Source organism: Medicago sativa, chromosome 7 (assembly GCF_051527215.1).
Source record: "Medicago sativa cultivar Bolivia chromosome 7, Bolivia_mono, whole genome shotgun sequence".
NCBI lineage: Eukaryota > Viridiplantae > Streptophyta > Magnoliopsida > Fabales > Fabaceae > Medicago > Medicago sativa.
In genome coordinates, this window is record NC_140755.1 from 9,638,632 (window position 1) to 9,657,327 (window position 18,696).

Sequence of the window (18,696 nt, forward strand, 5' to 3'; positions counted from 1 at the left end):
ATTTGTTCCAGAATATATGGCACCTTAAATTGAATTTACGCAACTTACACCACGAGTAAGGACACTTGGAAACAATTTTCAGAACAATTTTGCGAAGGTAAGCTCCGACTCTTCAAGTTCTGAAGAAACTATACTAGGTGGGTGTTCACAAATTTTTCCTAGTTTGAAGGGTGTAATTATTCCTGTACTGGCATCTTGTCTATATGGAAGGATTTTTCTAAGGAAACAAGCCAATGGCTTGGGTAGTTATAATCAGCATGTGGTAAAACGTTATAAATTCAAATCACAGGTTTCAGTTTGCTAAGCTCATAACAATGCACATAACAAGTGGAAGGATATTTTCTGGTAATGTTAACTTCATAAATAATAGTACAAGAGAATCCCTTTATTCACAAAGCTCAATTTTCGTCTTCAAATTTGAAGGGCATTAGAAATTTACCATGCTAGACTCAATACTTCAAACAATAGTTTGAACCTCTCCATGCATCATAAAAGACTTCTCCCTCTTGTTGCTTGAAGTTGGAAATCTTCTTCTTCCGCACCAAGTATTTTGCAGTTGGAAATACTTGTCCAAGAACTCCCTCTTAAGCTGATCCTACGATTGTACCACTTGGTAGTGCATCTAGTCAATCCCTTGCCCTTTCGTTTAGAGAATAACCAAACAACCTGAGTCGTTTGTTTGATTCCGACACCCTGCTTACCAGTGTTTTTGGTAAACAATACGGGCTGGTTTTGATTATTACAAGTAGGACCAAACCAGAGATCCTAGGGTATGTTGTGCATTTGTTTTTGTGCGTTCATCAAATTCATAGGTTGCTTTACGAACAAGACGAGACCGTGTGGCGTCTTTCGACAGAAAAAAGGTTTTAAAATCAAAGTAAAGGCATTACGTTTAAATTGCAGAAAATTAAAGGAAAGGTAAAATACAATGCATTAAAAATAAAGGTGGTCCGACAAATCCTTTACATACATTTTTTATGACTCTTTTATCTTGCACCGATACTTCGAGTGTTTTAGAATTCTATATAGGTGATTTGCGACCCGTTTTTCCTATGGAAAACTATTACTTATACATAGAAAAATAACTGGAAAGAAACTAATCACACGGTCAGCACTCCTTCCATGTAGATGACCGCTTGTCTCCCACGTTCTCCATTGAGGAAACCACTTCTCTTTTGAAATTCGAATCTTCCTGCTTCAAAGGCAGTTGCTTGATTTCGACGGTTTCGCATCCCTGATTCGTTTCTTGTCGAACGCTAAGCTCTTAAGCCTCTTCATGTTTAGTCCCCATCTTCGTCGAACTCCTCAAATTTGAAGGAAAAAGACTTCGATTCATGCAAGAGTAAAAGTCAACTAATGTTGACCACATTAAATGAGACTGGTGAAATTACCAGCTAACACGCCCCGACTGGATTGATTGTACTGCAGGCATCTAAAAAGTGTATCAAATGAGCGTTGCAATCTTCCGTCTCCTTACCTGAAAATTGATTAGATTTCAAATTCATCATAACACTGTTCTTGATGTCAAACTTCACCGGGTTTGCTGGTTGGAAACCAAGTGATACTTCAACCAAATTGTCTAGCCTCCCAGAGTCTCCTAGGGTAATGTGGAGTTCCTATCCTATTTTTGACTCGTCTAATGAATAATCCTGAATTGGGATTGTTCAATTTTTTCTATGTATGGATCAAATTGCAGAATACCTGTTTTGGAATTACGCATAAAACAAACTACACAAAGTTCTTAGTAGGACAGAGTCAACTGGAATAATATTTTTGGTTTTTTTTTTTGATTTTTTTGGTATTTTTGAATTTTTGAAAACAAAAAAATAAAATGCAGAAAAATAAATGACTGAAAAATAAATGACAGAATAATAAAGATAGAAAAATAAGTAAATAAATTGCTTAGTCGAAAATATTTACAATCACCGACAATGGCGCCAAAAACTTGATGTGCGGATTAGGCAAGTGTACCAAATCGTTTACCAAGTAATAAAGTGTAAATAGAGTATCGTATCCACAAGGATTGTCATTTTGTTCAAACAATCCGCGTTATTTATTTTTTTTAAGTTGACGATATAATAAAAGATAAGGGTTAGAGAGTTGCAATTTTTATCTGTTTGCAAAAGAGCAAGTTTACCTGTTTTTGGTTGCAGAAAAGTAAGCAGCGGTTAGGATCCTTCGAATCCCCACTGTTTATATTGTTGGATATTAAATAACAGTCATGTCACATTTATTTATCTTAGGTAGACTATACAAGTGATGAGGTCGTTGGGACGTGACTAACCTAGAATGTTAGAAGCTGCACCTGCTGATCACACGATGATCCTTACGTGTGGGGTCTATAAATCTCGGTTAACTAGGCCTATCCCTCCTAAGTCTGGTTGCACCTGCTAATCACACGGCGATCCGTACGTGTGGGGTCTTACCGTCTTTAAGGTAATTGAAAGCATATACTTAAATTGCTTTTCCAAGATTTCCCAAGGCAATGAAGGCCAAGGTTCCTATAGGTCTGCCCATCTATGAATCTTAGGACACTCATAGCACACTCTCTCTCTCTCTCTCTCTCTCTCTCTCTCTCTCTCTCTCTCTCTCTCTCGCACTTAGTAGTTTTACAAACAGGCAACCCTATCTCGTCTACCTTACCAAGGGTTTAACAAAATGGTTCTATTAAGGTTTATTCCCCGGAGTCGCTTGTTTCCTTAATTACTAAACAGTTACATCCTAGATTTAGCATAGTTACCCCTCAGTTTTAGTAATGTCACCTTCTAAGTATTTACTATTAGGGTCAACTTGCTTTTAGTATCTTTCGCTAGTTACTAACTAATTACTTCCTAGACAGATAGTTATTAGTATAATGCTATAAATATCAAGATATAAGCAGCAAGACAGTAATAACAATATTAAGCTTTGTCACAACCTAAGTACCTACTCTAGGGTTACACTCCTTTGAAATAAATAATTCCTAAATAAAACTTAATAGCGAACAAAAAATAAATAAAATATAAACGACATTAAATTAAATAAATATCCAACAAAAATAAACAGAGGTTCATCTTAGAACTCTAACCTAAAAAGATTTAGTTACACATGGTAACTAAAAACAAATTACAAAAGATAAAAACATACCCTAGAAAATAAAGGAGAAAATAGAAATTCTCCCGAAGCTCCAAAGTTGCCTTCCTCTTGAACTGCCACAGTTCTGAATGAGAAATTATGAATGAGGAGGGCTGGTATTTATAGTGAGAGATTCTAACTGGGTTTGGGTTAAAAACACGGGCTAAACCCACAAAAATGCATAAAATTACGTCTGTGCCCCTCGGATTTCAAATGCTCGGGGAGCATGGCATACACCCAAGTTGTATGAAGCACAACTTTGGACATGCCCAAGGCGCATCAGAGATGCCCAAGGGCCTGGTTATGCTTCCTGGGCTCAGTTTCTCCAGTTCCCGAAATCATAGGATATCGTTCTAATACTTCTTCTTTTTCCTGCCAAAACCTACTGAAAATGACTGAAAAACATGCTAAGAATAACGTAAGATGACTTGTCATCATTAGGTAAGCAGGAAAACTGAAGATCGTGTCACGATTTTATGACGGGATTTTGAAGTTGCTTATGCCTAAAAAATCATGTCATGTAGGCCAAATCGTGACACGATTGTGAAAAGTTATTTTTGAAGAATCCTGGTAACTTAAGGCAAATCGTGTCATGATTACTGAGGATTGTATCACAATTTTAGGTGCAGTTTTGGCTATTTAAGTTGATTTAGTTTCAGAAAGAAGGGTTCAGAATTTTGGAGAGCTGAAGCGCGATTTTGAGAGCAAAGAACTAAAGAGGTGGCCAATCCATCCAATAATAGCCAATTTGTGTATGTTTTTATGCTTCAATTGATTATGCTATTTGTAATTCAAACTTTAAGTAGGTAAATCTATTAGAGATTAGGTCTGAGATGATTCTGATGTAATCCTGTTTGAACCATGTTTGATGTGAAACACTATTTCTCATTAATATTAATCTAATTTTTTTCAATTCAATTGTTCTTAATGCTTGTTTTTATATTGACACCATATAATCTGAATTTGTAAGATTGGATGACTACTGACCATAGCTTACAACTTAGACCTAATTGAATTGTTCAAATAAACATGGTTATTCTAGGAATGGATAATCGTTTATTTGTGATACTAGGTTAACGAGTTTAAAACATTCAACATATATTATATCGCTTAAGGAATTAGGGAATGTAATCTGAGAAGAGGGTCCTAAGTCAAGGGATTAATTATGACTATTTTAGTTAACCGTCGTGAAACCTTGAGCACCTAGGAAGTCTCAGTCAGTTGTGATTGAGCAGGGTAAAGTCTTAAGTAGTTGTGCTTAAGCAAGAGAAGTCTCTTGCAGGTGTGCTTGAGCAAGGAAGTCTTTAGGTAGAGTCTAGAGCATAGAAGTCTCTTGTAGTTGTTCTTGAGCATTGAGAAGTCTCTTGGTGTGTCCTTGAGCAAATTGTAACCAGAGTGATTATAGTGAAATCTCTTGGAAGTATAAGGGGACTAGACTACTCATGTGTTGTAGGAGGAACCTATATAAATTGTTTTGTGTCTGTCTTCTCTCTCTAAGTCTTTATATTTTATCTTTGTGTTCTGTATTTTGATACATTCCGAGTCAAAGTCAGAATCTTCAACATCAGATTCTGTCCAGGCTGCGTTTAACTCTTAAAAAAGAAATCACCGAAAAGGCCAACACAAATCAACCCCCCCTCCGGTGTGTTTTTCTCACCTTCAGTGGATAATTTAAGATGTTAAGGAATTGTGTAAATCATGAGCTTGAGCTTTGAAAGAAATTCAAGGTTGAGTTCTACTGGATTGAAACTTCAAAGATATAGCAATATACTGGTAAGCAATGTGTAACACATGCATTGTGACATTTTATATTTTGATGTAAGACACCTATGATCTAATATTTTGAAAATTTAAAGAGAAACTTATTTATTTGTGTAATTTAAAGACAATGAGTTTTAACTTATTTTTTTAGTATTTAAAAAATATGTTATTTGGCTTTTTTTCACTATGTATTACAAAATTTAATTGGGGGGTGTTACGTGGATGTGTATGATTGGCACTAAATTTTTATTTTTAGATTTTCATATAGTGACTAGGTGTCCTTGGTCATTTTGCCTATACAAATTGTAGGTAATAATTTTTAACACATATTGTCTTCATTCTCATACCGGTGTCAATTTCTCAAATCTCAAACATAATTTTTTTTTTCCTTCTATTTCACTCTCACTTTATTCCTCAGATCTAGTCAAAAAGAAGTTCTTGCCTTATCACACCGTATCAATCGGTATGTACGTATTCTTGTAAACTCTTGTTTTCTTAAAAAAATCTCGACACATAGTCTATGACGTTGGATCCATTCAGATCAAGGTCGGCAGTTTCATATTTTAATGCAAATATTTTTTGATTTTATAAATTCAAAGTTCTTCAAAATCTGGATATTCCGATATTGATCAAGATATCACTGACATCTCTACCTACAAGACTATGTGTCCTTGGTCGTTTTGCCTATATAAATCGTAAGTAATTATTTTTCATACATATTGTCTTCAATCACATACCGTTGTCAATTTCTCAAATCTCAAACATAATTTTCTTTTTTTTTCTTCTATTTCACTCTCAGGTCATCCCTCAATTATAGTCAAAAAGGAGTTCTTCTCTTATTCCCCCATATCAATCGGTTTGTGGGTCTTCTTGTAATCTCTATTGTTTTTTTTAAACAATCTTAACTTTATTTCCCCACATGGTCAAGGAAGTTGGTTCCAGTCAGATCGTGTTCGGAAGTTGTATATTTCAATGCATAATTTAATTTTTTTTATAAAGTCAAAATTCTTCAAGATCTGGATATTCCGATCTCGATCAAGATATCACTGACGTCCTTGACTGCATGAATGTGTTGATTGTTGACTATAACAAATTCAAAGTTCAGACAGACATTAAGATGGATAGATCTATATCAAAGTGTTCATGATTTTTGAGACCGAATTAAATAGAGTTATTCTGGTTTGTTACATTAGTAAAAAAAAAAAATCTCAAAACTTATGATTTTATTTTATTTTAATTTCAGGTATTTCGGTGAATGTTGCAGCTAATTTTGTGGCTCTGTAGGAGAATTCATTCCTCTCGGTATGTTTTTTTTTCCTTCACGAGAACATATTTTCATCAATTGTCTATGTGATGAATGATTATTTGTTTATTTGGTAGATTTAATTTATTCCTTTTGTATTTAAGGGCGATAAATTGCAAACCTTAATCCAACACTTATTTTGATTTTCTTTTGGGTAGGTAGTCTAATGGCTAGAATTCACCTTTTTCAAGGTGAATAAGTGGGGTGTCCGGGGTTCGAACCCCGGCCCCTGCATATAACAATGAATGTCACTGCCAACTGAGGTATGTTGACGGGAACGTTTTGTGTTTTTATTTTACTCAGGATTAATTTTTTTAGATTTTAGTTTTGTTCAACCTTATAAAAATGATTTTTTTTATTTATGAAAAAATTGTGTGAATTGATTTTTAAAACGAACGTGGATTTATAGAAATATATTTAGAGGAAGTAAATAAATTTGTTTTTTGTGAACAGGGTAAACTCCGTCCGCAACTACAAAGACTAACCTCTTGAGTTGAGTGGGAAATCTCTCTCAATTTTTTTTAACAATGTTGCATTATCAGGGTTGAATTCAAACTCGTAAGTATAATTGTTTAACACATATTGTCTTCAATCGTATACTGTTGTCAATTTCTTAAATCTTAAAACATAACTTTCTTTTCTTTTTCTTCTATTTCATTCTGAGATCATTCCTCAAATATAGTCAAAAAAGAGTTCTTCCCTTATCCCACCATATCAATCGGTTTGCGGGTCTTCTAGTAATCTCTATTGTTTTCTTAAAACAATCTCAACTTTATTTCCCACATGGTCAAGGAAGTGGGTTCCAGTCAGAACGTGTTCGGAAGTTCCATATTTCAATGCATAATTTTTTTTATAAAGTCATTACGATCTCGATCAAGATATCACTAACGTCTTTGACGACGTGAATGTGTTGACTATAACAAATTCAAAGTTCAGACAAACATCAACATGGATAGATCTATATCAAAGTTTTCTTGAGTTTTGAGACCGAATTAAATAGAGTTATTCTGGTTTGTTATATTAGCAAAAAAAATCTCAAAATTTTGATTTTATTTTATTTTATTTTATTTTATTTGAATTTCAGGTATTCCGGTGAATGTTGCAGCTAAAGTTGTGGCTCTGTAGGAGAATGCATTCCTCTCAGTATGTTTTTATTTCTTAATGAGAACATAACTTTATCAATTGTGAATGTGATGAATGATTATTTTTTTATTTGGTAGATTTAATTTATTCCTTTTGTATTTAAGGGCGTTATATTGCAAACCTTACTCCAACACTAGTTTTGAGCTTTCATTTCATTCAGGATTAATTTTTTTTAGATTTAAATATTGTTCAACAATATAAAATGAAATATTTTTTATTATTTATGGCAAAGTTGTGTTAATTGATTTTTAAAATGAACTGGATTTATAGAAATATATAGATGATGCATCCCTCAGAATTTCCTCATTAACAACCAAAGAAATCAAATTATCAGTATAAACATGCTTATAGGGTTGTATCATTATTCTCTGCTAAATATTTGTTTCAATAATTGCATGAATAATAACAATTGGATCAGAAAAATCTAGTTGATATTACACAACCTTTTCAGTTTTATTTTTCGTAGAAAATATTTTTTTCTTGTGTTTTAATTCACCGATGATTAATATAACTACCTATTTGCAAATTCTTTCATTGTTTAGCAATAGGATTTTAGGGTTCTGATTATGAGAAGACAAACCTTATTTATTTGGCTAACTTGTTGCTTCTATTAGATCATAAATTGGTCTTATACTCACTGTTGGGGATGGAAAATTTATGGGAAGAAATGGATCTATGCAGATTTTGTGGCCTTCTGGAGTTGGAGGTGAATTTAAATCGATGGATACACCCTTTCCTTTGTTCGAAGAATTGGTTTGATTAGTAGTACACAACAGGCTCAAATTTTTCAAAATATTGTAAAAGATCAGGCATTTGAATTTCATCTGAAGGTGATGACATCTCATAACCTGGAGAAAAATTATCATCCACTTCTAACTCAGGAATCTTTTCATTGGTGTGGAGATTGATACATGCTTCTGAATTTCCAGTATTTTGTGTTAGATTGACATTGCTTGCTACCAAAGGAACATTACATCACCATCACCTTGAATTAGTGAAGGTTGATTAGAGGCGAACATGCGCAAAGTAACATGATTTCCTTTTCTAATTGTGAGCAAGTATCCACAAGGAATTATTCCATCGATAACATCAGTGAATTCCATTCCTAGCCTGATTTCTTCACGTGGTTTCCTCGGGGGAATTACCGGTGTATCATTGTAATGGATGTGATGTTTCCCATGTAGTCCACTCATTGTTCTTTTATCTTTGCAATAACATAAATTATTTGTCATTCACTAGTGAAGAAAAATTAATCCATTAAGTATGGAACTTGATTAAGCTAATTATTAATTTAGGTTAATACAAAGATAAAAGAACAAAGAGTGGACTACATTTGAAACATCACTACCATCAAAATGATACACTGCTAATTCCCCGGAGGAATCCACGTGAAGAAATCAGGCTAGGAATGGAATTCACTGGTGTTATCGATGGAATAATTCCTGGTGGATACTTGCTCACAATTAGAAAAGGAAATCGTGTTACTTTACGCATGTTTGCATCTGATCAACCTTAACTAATTCAAGGTGATGGTAATGTGAATGTTTCTTTGGTAGCAAGCAATGTTAGTCTAACACAAAATACTAAAAATTCAGAAGCATGTATCAATCTCAACACCAATGAAAAGATTCTTGAGTTGGAAGTGGATGTTGATTTTTCTCCAGATTACATATATTATGAGATGTCATCACCTTCAGATGAAATTCAAATGCATGATCTTTTACAATATTTTGACAAATTTGAGCCTGTTGTGTTTCAACCTGTTAATCAAACCATTTATTCAAACAAAGGAAAGGGTGCATCCATCGATTTAAATTCAGCTGCAACTCCTAAAGGTCACAGAATCTGCAGAGATCCTTTTCTTCCCATAAATTTTCCATCTCCAACAATGAGTATAAGACCAACTTATGATCTAAAAGCAGCAACAAGTTGACCAAGTAAACAAGGTTTGTCTTCTCATAATCAGAATCCTAAAATTCCAATTGCTAAACAATGAAAGAATTAACAAATAGGTAGTTATATTCATCATCTCTGAATTAAAACACAAGTCAAAAAATATATTCTATGAAAAATGAAACTGAAAAGGTTGTGCAATATCAACTAGATTTTTCTGATCCAATTGTTATTATTCATGCAATTATGGAAACAAATATTTAGAAGAGAAGAATGATACATCCCTGTAAGCATGTTTATACTGAAATTATTATTTTTCTCCCTCAATTTTTTTTCCTTCTTTTCTTTTTCAACTACATCATTTTCATTGTTTTCAACTACACCTTGTTCAGCCTCCTCCACTACTACATCTTCATTCTTCTTTGTGACTTTTGGAACTAAAGGTGTTAAAACCTTCTTGCTTCTCAAATCAATTATCTTACAATTTTCATTCTTTGGATTATCTTGTGTATTACCAGAAAATCATTTGCTTGATTGATTCGCTATCTGCTTTGCCAACTACCCTATTTGATTATCATAGTTATTCATTGAAGCCCCATTATTTCTTTGCACAACTTCTTGACTAGACTTCATCTCTTGAAAATTGGTTTGAGTCATTTTGACAAAGCTAGTTTGAGTCATTTTGAGTCCCATGGTAATTGCTTGCACATGTTTGGTCAAGGCTTCTATCTGTTTGTTCATGGCTGTTTGATTTTATAGGATGGCACTATTCTCACTAACCCCAAAAACACCCTTTTTCTTTTTCTCGGCTTCCACATGGTACTCATTTTGGGCCATGTTATCTATTAGGGTTTGAACTTCATGGTCATTCTTAACTCTCATGCTTCCTCCAGCTGAAGCATCTAAGAACATCCTATGGCTATGTGTCAACCCCTCAGTGAAAACTTGTAGGTAGAACTTCTCGCTCAAGTCATGTGCAAGACACCTCTTAAGCAAAAGTTTAAATTGCTTCCAGGCATCATACAAGACTCATTCTCCCCCTGCTGAAATTTGGTGATCTCATGTTTTTTCTCCCAATATTTGGACATAGGAGAAAATCTCTCTAAGAACTTAAGTTCAAGCTCATCCCAGGTTTGAATGGTTCCATAAGTATGGACAAGAACCAATCTTTAGCCCTCCCGGATAAGGTAAAAGCAAACAACCTAAGTTTCTTTCGGTCTTCAGTCATGTTGGCTGGGGGTATACAAAACTGAAAAGTCTCATAGAAATGCCTTAAGCATTCGTGGGGGCTCATGGTATCTTTCCCATTGTACTGGTTTTCTTTCAACCCATTTTGGACAGATGTTTTGATGTCAAAAGCTACATGATTTTCTGGTTGGAAAACGTGGGTAAGATGGTCACGGTTGGTTTCTAATTGTAACGAGTGATTATAGTGAAATCCCTTGGAAGTGTAAGGGGACTAGACTACTCATGTGTTGTAGGAGGAACCTGTATAAATTGTTTTGTGTCTGTCTTCTCTCTCTCTAAGTCTTTATATTATATCTTTGTGTTCTGTACTTTGATGCATTCTGAGTTAGAGTCAAAATCTGCAACATTAGATTCTGTCCAGGCTGCGTTTAACACTTAAAAAAGAAATCGTCGAAAAGTCCAACACAAATCAACCTCCCCTGGTGTGTTTTTCTGACCTTCGGTGGAGAATTTAAGATGTTAAGGAATTGTGTAAATCATGAGCTTGAGCTTTGAAAGAAATTCAAGGTTGAGTTCTACTGGATTGTAACTTCAAAGATATAACAATATACTGGTAAGCAATGTGTAACACATGCATAGTGACATTTTATATTTTGATGTAAGACACCTATGTTTAAAGAGAAACTTATTTATTTGTGTAATTTAAAGAAAATGAGTTATAAGTTATTTTTTATTATTTAAAAAAATATTATTTGGCTTTTTTCATTAAGTATTACAAAGTTTAATTGGGGGGTGTTACGTGGATGTGTATGATTGGCACTAAATTTTTATTTTTAGATTTTCATATAGTGACTAGGCGCCCTTGATCATTTTGCCTATATAAATTGTAGGTAATAATTTTTAACACATATTGTATTCATTCTCATACCGGTGTCAATTTCTCAAATCTCAAACTTAATTTTCTTTTCTTTTTCTTCTATTTCACTCTCACATTATTCCTCAGATCTAGTCAAAAAGAAGTTCTTGTCTTATCACACTGTATCAATCGGTATGTAAGTCTTCTTGTAAACTCTAATGTTTTCTTTGAAAAATCTCAACACATAGTCAATGACGTTGGATCCATTCAGATCAAGGTCGGAAGTTTCATATTCCAATACATATTTTATTTTATTTTTTTGTATAAATTCAAAGTTCTTCAAAATCTGGATATTCCGATCTTGATCAAGATATCACTGACGTCTCTACCTACAAGACTATTTGTCCTTGGTCGTTTTGCCTATATAAATCCTAAGTAATTTTTTTAACACATATTGTCTTCAATCGCATACCGTTGTCAATTTCCCAAATCTCAAACATAATTTTCTTTTCTTTTTCTTCTATTTCACTCTCAGGTTATCCCTCAATTATAGTCAAAAAGGAGTTCTTCTCTTATTCCACCATATCAATCGGTTTGTGGGTCTTCTTCTAATCTCTATTGTTTTCTTTAAACAATCTCAACTTTATTTCACCACATGGTCAAGGAAGTTGTTTCCAGTTAGATCGTGTTCGGAAGTTGCATATTTCAATGCATAATTTAATTTTTTTTATAAAGTCAAAATTCTTCAAGATCTGGATATTTCGATCTCGATCGAGATATCACTGACGTCCTTAACTGCATGAATGTGTTGATTGTTGACTATAGCAAATTCAAAGTTCAGACAGACATCGACATGGATAGATCTATATCAAAGTTTTCATGATTTTCGAGACCGAATTAAATAGAGGTATTCCGGTTTGTTACATTAGTAAAAAAAATCTCAAAACTTATGATTTTATTTTATTTGAATTTCAGGTATTCCGGTGAATGTTGCAGCAAATGTTGTGGCTCTGTAGGAGAATTCATTTCTCTCTGTATGTTTTTTTCTTTCTTCATGAGAACATTTTTGTGGCTCTGTAGGAGAATTCATTTCTCTCTGTATGTTTTTTTCTTTCTTCATGAGAACATATTTTCAACAATTGTCTTTGTGATGAATGGTTATTTGGTTATTTGGAAGATTTAATTTATTCCTTTTGGAATTTAAGGGCGTTAAATTGCAAACCTTAATCCAACACTTGTTTTGAGGTTTTTTTTGGTCAGGTAGAATTCACCTTTTTCAAGGCGAATAAGTGGGGTGACCGGGGTTTGAACCTCGGCCCCTGCATATAACAATGCATCTCCTTGCCAACTGAGCTATGCTCACGGGGACGTTGAGTTTTTATTTTATTCAGAATTAATTATTTTAGATTTTAGTTTTGTTCAACATTATAAAAATGAATTTTTTTTATTTATGACAAAATTGTGTGAATTGATTTTTACAACGAACGTGGATTTATAGAAATATATTTAGAGGAAGTAAATAATTTTTTTTTGTGAACAGGGTAAACTCTGTCCGCAACTACAAAGACTAATCTCTTAAGTTGGGTGTGAAATCTCTCTCTCTCTCTCTCTCTCTCTCTCTCTCTCTCTCTCAAAATTTTTAACAATGTTGCATTATTAGGGTTGAATTCAAACTCGTAAGTATAATTGTTTAATACATATTGTCTTCAATCGCATACTGTTATCAATTTCTTAAATCTTAAATCATAATTTTCTTTTCTTTTTCTTCTATTTCATTCTCAGACCATTCCTCAAATATAGTCAAAAAGGAGTTCTTCCCTTATCCCACCATATCAATCGGTTTGTGGGTCTTCATGTAATCTCTATTGTTTTCTTAAACCAATCTCAACTTTATTCCCCACATGGTCAAGGAAGTTGGTTCCAGTCAGATCGTGTTCGGAAGTTGTATATTTCAATGCATAATTTAATTTTTTTATAAAGTCAAAATTCTTCAAGATCTGGATATTCTGATCTCGATCAAGATATCACTAACGTCTTTGACTACGTGAATGTGTTGACTATAACAAATTCAAAGTTCAGACAAACATCAACATGGATAGATCAATATCAAAGTTTTCATGAGTTTTGAGACCGAATTAAATAGAGTTATTCTGGTTTGTTATATTAGTAAAAAAAAATCTCAAAATTTATGATTCTATTTTATTTGAATTTCAGGTATTCCGTTGAATGTTGCAGCTAAAGTTGTGGCTTTGCAGAAGAATGCATTCCTCTCGGTATGTTTTTTTTCTTCATGAGAACATAATTTTATCAAATTTGAATGTGATGAATGATTATTTTTTTATTTGGTAGATTTAATTTATTCCTTTTGTATTTAAGGGCATTAAATTGCAAAGCTTAATCCAACACTTATTTCGAGCTTTCATTTCATTCAGGATTAATTTTTTTTAGATTTAATTATTGTTCAACAATATAAAATGAAATATTTTTTATTATTTACGGCAAATTTGTGTTAATTGATTTTTAAAATGAACATGAATTTATGGAAATATATAGAGGATGCATCCCACATAATTTCCTCATTAACAACCAAAGAAATCAAATTATCAGTATAAACATGCTTACAAGGTTGTATCATTATTCTCTGCTAAATATTTGTTTCAATAATTGCATGAATAATAACAATTGGATCAAGAAAATCTAGTTGATATTGCACAACCTTTTCAGTTTAATTTTTCGTAGAAAATATTTTTTTCTTGTGTTTTAATTCACCGATGATTAATATAACTACCTATTTGCAAATTCTTTCATTGTTTAGCAATAGGAATTTTAGGGTTCTGATTATGAGAAGACACATCTTATTTACTTGGCTAACTTGTTGCTTCTATTAGATCATAAGTTGGTCTTATACTCACCGTTGGGGATGGAAAATTTATGGGAAGAAAAAGGATCACTACAGATTCTGTGGCCTTCTAGAGTTGGAGTTGAATTTAAATCGATGGATACACCCTTTCCTTTGTTCGAAGAATTGGTTTGATTAATAGGTTGAAACACAACAAGCTCAAATTTGTCAAAATATTGTAAAAGATCAGGCATTTGAATTTCATCTGAAGGTGATGACATCTCATAATATGAGTAATCTGAAGAAAAATTATCATCCTCTTCCAACTCAGGAATCTTTTCATTGGTATTGAGATTGATACATGCTTTTGAATTTCCAGTATTTTGTGTTAGACTGACATTGCCTTGTACCAAAGGAACATTCACATTACCATCACCTTGAATTAGTGAAGGTTGACCAGAGACGAACATGCGCAAAGTAACACCATTTCCTTTTCTAATTATGAGCAAGTATCCACCAGGAATTATTCCATCGATAACACCAGTGAATTCCATTCCTAGCCTGATTTCTTCACGTGGATTCCTCGGGGGAATTATCGGTGTATCATTGTCATGGCTGTGATGTTTCCCTTGTAGTCCACTCATTGTTCTTTTATCTCTGCAATAACAAAAATTATTTGTCGTTCACTAGTGAAGAACACTTAATCCATTAAGTATGGAACTTGATTAAGCTAACTATTAATTTTGGTTAATACAAAGATAAAAGAACAACGAGTGGACTACATTTGAAACATCACTACCATCACAATGATACACCGGTAATTCCCCCGAGGAATCCACGTGAAGAAATCAGGCTAGGAATGGAATTCACTGGTGTTATTGATGGAATAATTCCTGGTGGATACTTGATCACAATTAGAAAAGGAAATCATGTTACTTTGCGCATGTTCGCCTCTGATCAACCTTCACTAATTCAAGGTGATGGTAATGTGAATGTTCCTTTGGTAGCAAGCATTGTCAGTCCAACACAAAATACTGGAAATTCAAAAGCATGTATCAATCTCAACACCATTGAAAAGATTCCTGAGTTGGAAGTGGATGTTGATTTTTCTCCAGATTACTCATATTATGAGATGTAATCACCTTCAGATGAAATTCAAATGTCTGATCTTTTACAATTTTTTGACAAATTTGAGCCTGTTGTGTTTCAACCTGTTAATCAAACCAATTTTTCGAACAAAGGAAAGGGTGTATACTTCGATTTAAATTCAGCTCCAACACTAGAAGGTCACAGAATCTGCAGAGATTCTTTTCTTCCCGTAAATTTTCCATCCCCAACAGTGAGTATAAGACCAACTTATGATTTAAAAGCAGTAACAAGTTGGCCAAGTAAACAAGGTTTGTCTTCTCATAATCAGAACCCTAAAATTCCAATTGCTAAACAATGAAAGAATTAACAAATAGGTAGTTATATTAATCATCGCTGAATTAAAACACAAGTCAAAAAATATTTTCTTTGAAAATTGAAACTGAAAAGGTTGTGCAATATCAACTAGATTTTTCTGATCCAATTGTTATTATTCATGCAATTATGGAAACAAATATTTAGCAGAGAAGAATGATACAACCCTATAAGCATGTTTATACTGAAAATTATTATTTTTCTCCCTCAATTTTTTTTCCTTCTTTTCTTTTTCAACTACATCATTTTCATTCTTTTCAACTACACCTTGTTCAGCCTCCTCCACTACTACATCTTCATTCTTCTTTGTGACTTTTGGAACTAAAGGTGTTAAAACCTTCTTGCTCCTCAAATCAATTACCTTACAATTTTCATTCTTTGGATTATATTGTGTATTACTAGAAAATCATTTGCTTTCTACTTTGCCAACTACCCTATTTGATTATCACGGCTATTCATTGAAGCCTGATGACATGCCGTCATTACGTAATTTTTAGGACTTATTATGACATTTTGATAGAGTTCTCATGCAAATTATACTGTTCTGGAGTGCAAAAAGCTGAAATATTGAAGTCTGTACAAAGCAAATCGCGCCACGCCAATTTACAGCCTTGCCGCGATTTTGGAAGCAAAATTACAACATCCCTGTTTAAGGCAAATCGCGGCACGCCAATATACAAGGCGCGGCACGATTTTGATGGGTCAGGCCCAAGACTTCTATAAATACTGCACTCAATCTGAAGAACAAGGGTTACGATTTTGGAGAGCAAAGTGCGATTTTGAGACATCGGAGATGGCTAGAAAGGCGATTTCTTCAACCTTTTACCAATTCATGTATGTTTTATTTCAATCATTGATTATGCTATTTGTAAACTCGATTATGAGTAGCTAAATCTCTTAGAGATTAGGTCCGAGATGAATCTTTGTAACCCTAATTGACACATGTTGCTGTGAAACTCTATTTTGTTTATGAATTCAATTCTAGTTTATTCAATTCAATTGTTCTTAATGCTTTTTATATCTTGATCACATATAACTTGATTTTGTGAGAACGAATGACCACTGACCACGGCTTTCGACTTAGACCTAATTGAATTGTTCTAATAAACAGGGTTAGTCTAGGAATAGATAATCGTTTGTTAGTGAGAATAGGTTAACGTTCGATAAAACCTTCAAGAATTATTAGACCGCCCAAGGGATTGGGGGCTGTAGTTTGAGAAGATGGTTCTAATTCAAGGGATTGATTAGAGATATTTTGTTAATCATCGTAAATTAGAAGAAGATTCATAACAAATAGGTGCGGTATACCAATTAGGGGAACTTAGAGGATTCGACGGATCTGATCTCATCTCTCTCCTTATTTTCTTAATCAAATCTATTTTCTTTTATTTGATTTCATAAAATCAAACCAAATCTACTGCCTAGTGGCAAAACCTAAATAAACTTTACACATCCTATTTCTATAACGCAATTGAATTATTGAAGTTAAAAACAGTCCTCGTGGGATCGATATTTTTACTACTTGGATAGTATTTGGTGCACTTGCCAAACCTCTATCAAGTTTTTGGCGCCGTTGCCGGGGACCGTTGATTTATTTCAACAAAGCAATTAAGTTATAATTTAGGATTTCTGCAATTTAATTTTCTGTTTTTAATTTTTATTTTTCTGTTTTAGTATTCATTGATTACTTTGCATTGTGCAGTGCTACTAAGGTATTTTGCTGTTTATGCGAGGTAAAGTGAGCGCCGACGATCTCGAATTCAATCCAGAAATTGAAAGGACTGCTAGAGCACTCCGGAAGGCTGTCCGGTTGCAAAGGTTGGCTCATTCCGTTCCACCGGGTGTTCGAGAACAAATACCGGAGCCACTCTCAACTGAATCTGAAACATCTGCTTCTCCTAAATCTGCTATCATGGGAGAACCTGCACCAAGACCTAAGCTAGGAGATTACGGGTTAGCAACTCATCGCGGTCAACTGACCCACACTTTTCAACCAGCTAACCCCGTTGCTTTCGATAGACAACTGTTCTCAACGGTTTGAGGGATAAACAATTCCATGGGACTGAAGCTATGAGTCCACATGAACACTTGAGCCGCTTTGCTGAAACTTGTGAGTTTTGTGTGCAACCAGCCACCGTGACTGAAGCACAAAAGAAACTAAGGCTATTTCCTTTCACCTTGACGGGAAGAGCAAAAGATTGGTTGCTAACAATACCAAACGGGACTGTCCAAACATGGGAAGAGTTAGAGCTGAAGTTCTTGGAAAAATATTTCCCTATGTCTAAGTATTGGGAAAAGAAGATGGAGATATCTAACTTCAAGCAAGGGGAAGGTGAATCATTGTATGATGCTTGGGAGCGATTCAATTTGCTTCTTAAGAGATGCCCTAATCATGAGTTCACCGAGAAACAATATCTCCAAATCTTCACTGAGGGGGTAACACCAAACACAAGGATGTTCTTAGATGCTTCCGCGGGAGGTAGTCTCAAGAGCAAAACTGATCATGAAGTCCAAGCTTTGATAGAAAACATGGCTGGAAATGAGTATCGTGCTGAAGCTAAGAAGAAGGAAAGAGGAGTGTTTGGGGTGAGTGAACAAACTTCTATCCTTGCTAACCAAGCAGCTATGAACAAACAAATAGAGGCTCTAACTAAGGAGTTTCAAGGCTTCACTTTGGCTCACAAGCAACAACAAGTAGCTGCAATCAAGTGCGACTTATGTGGTGAAGAACATCCCAATGGTGAATGTGTACCAGAAGGGTCTAGTGAAGAAGCTAACTGTTATACCCTAATTTTAAACCTAAAAATACTAGCTAAATTCTTCTAAATTTGTCTCTAATCAATTGCATCTTTCTCTGCATCTTATTTCAATGTTATTTGCAAAAGTCATAAAGAAGGGCATTTTAGTCATTTCCTGCATTCAAACTCATTTTGGCCCTTGAAAATTGTTTGAATATTTTCAACTGGTTTATATAAGTCCTTGTTTCAATCTCATGTTAAAATCCATTTCAAAAATCACATTTGAAGTCATTGTGAGTCAGTTTAGCCCCTAGGGGCATTTCAATCATTTCCTGTGTTAAAACTCTGTTTAATCTCTAAAAATTGTCTCTGAGTCTTTTAATTTGCTTGTATAAACTCT

General features: G+C 34.0%; 4 pseudogenes; 2 read left to right on the forward strand and 2 right to left on the reverse strand.

Annotated features, from left to right (window-relative positions):
- Positions 1-7,690: 7,690 nt before the first annotated feature.
- LOC146904088 (uncharacterized) lies at positions 7,691-8,514 on the reverse strand (annotated as a pseudogene).
- A 110-nt stretch (positions 8,515-8,624) lies between these two features.
- LOC146904089 (uncharacterized) lies at positions 8,625-9,254 on the forward strand (annotated as a pseudogene).
- Positions 9,255-14,125: 4,871 nt separating this feature from the next.
- On the reverse strand, positions 14,126-14,752 carry LOC146904090 (uncharacterized; annotated as a pseudogene).
- Positions 14,753-14,869: 117 nt separating this feature from the next.
- Positions 14,870-15,908, forward strand: LOC146904091 (uncharacterized; annotated as a pseudogene).
- The last annotated feature ends 2,788 nt before the right edge of the window (positions 15,909-18,696 follow it).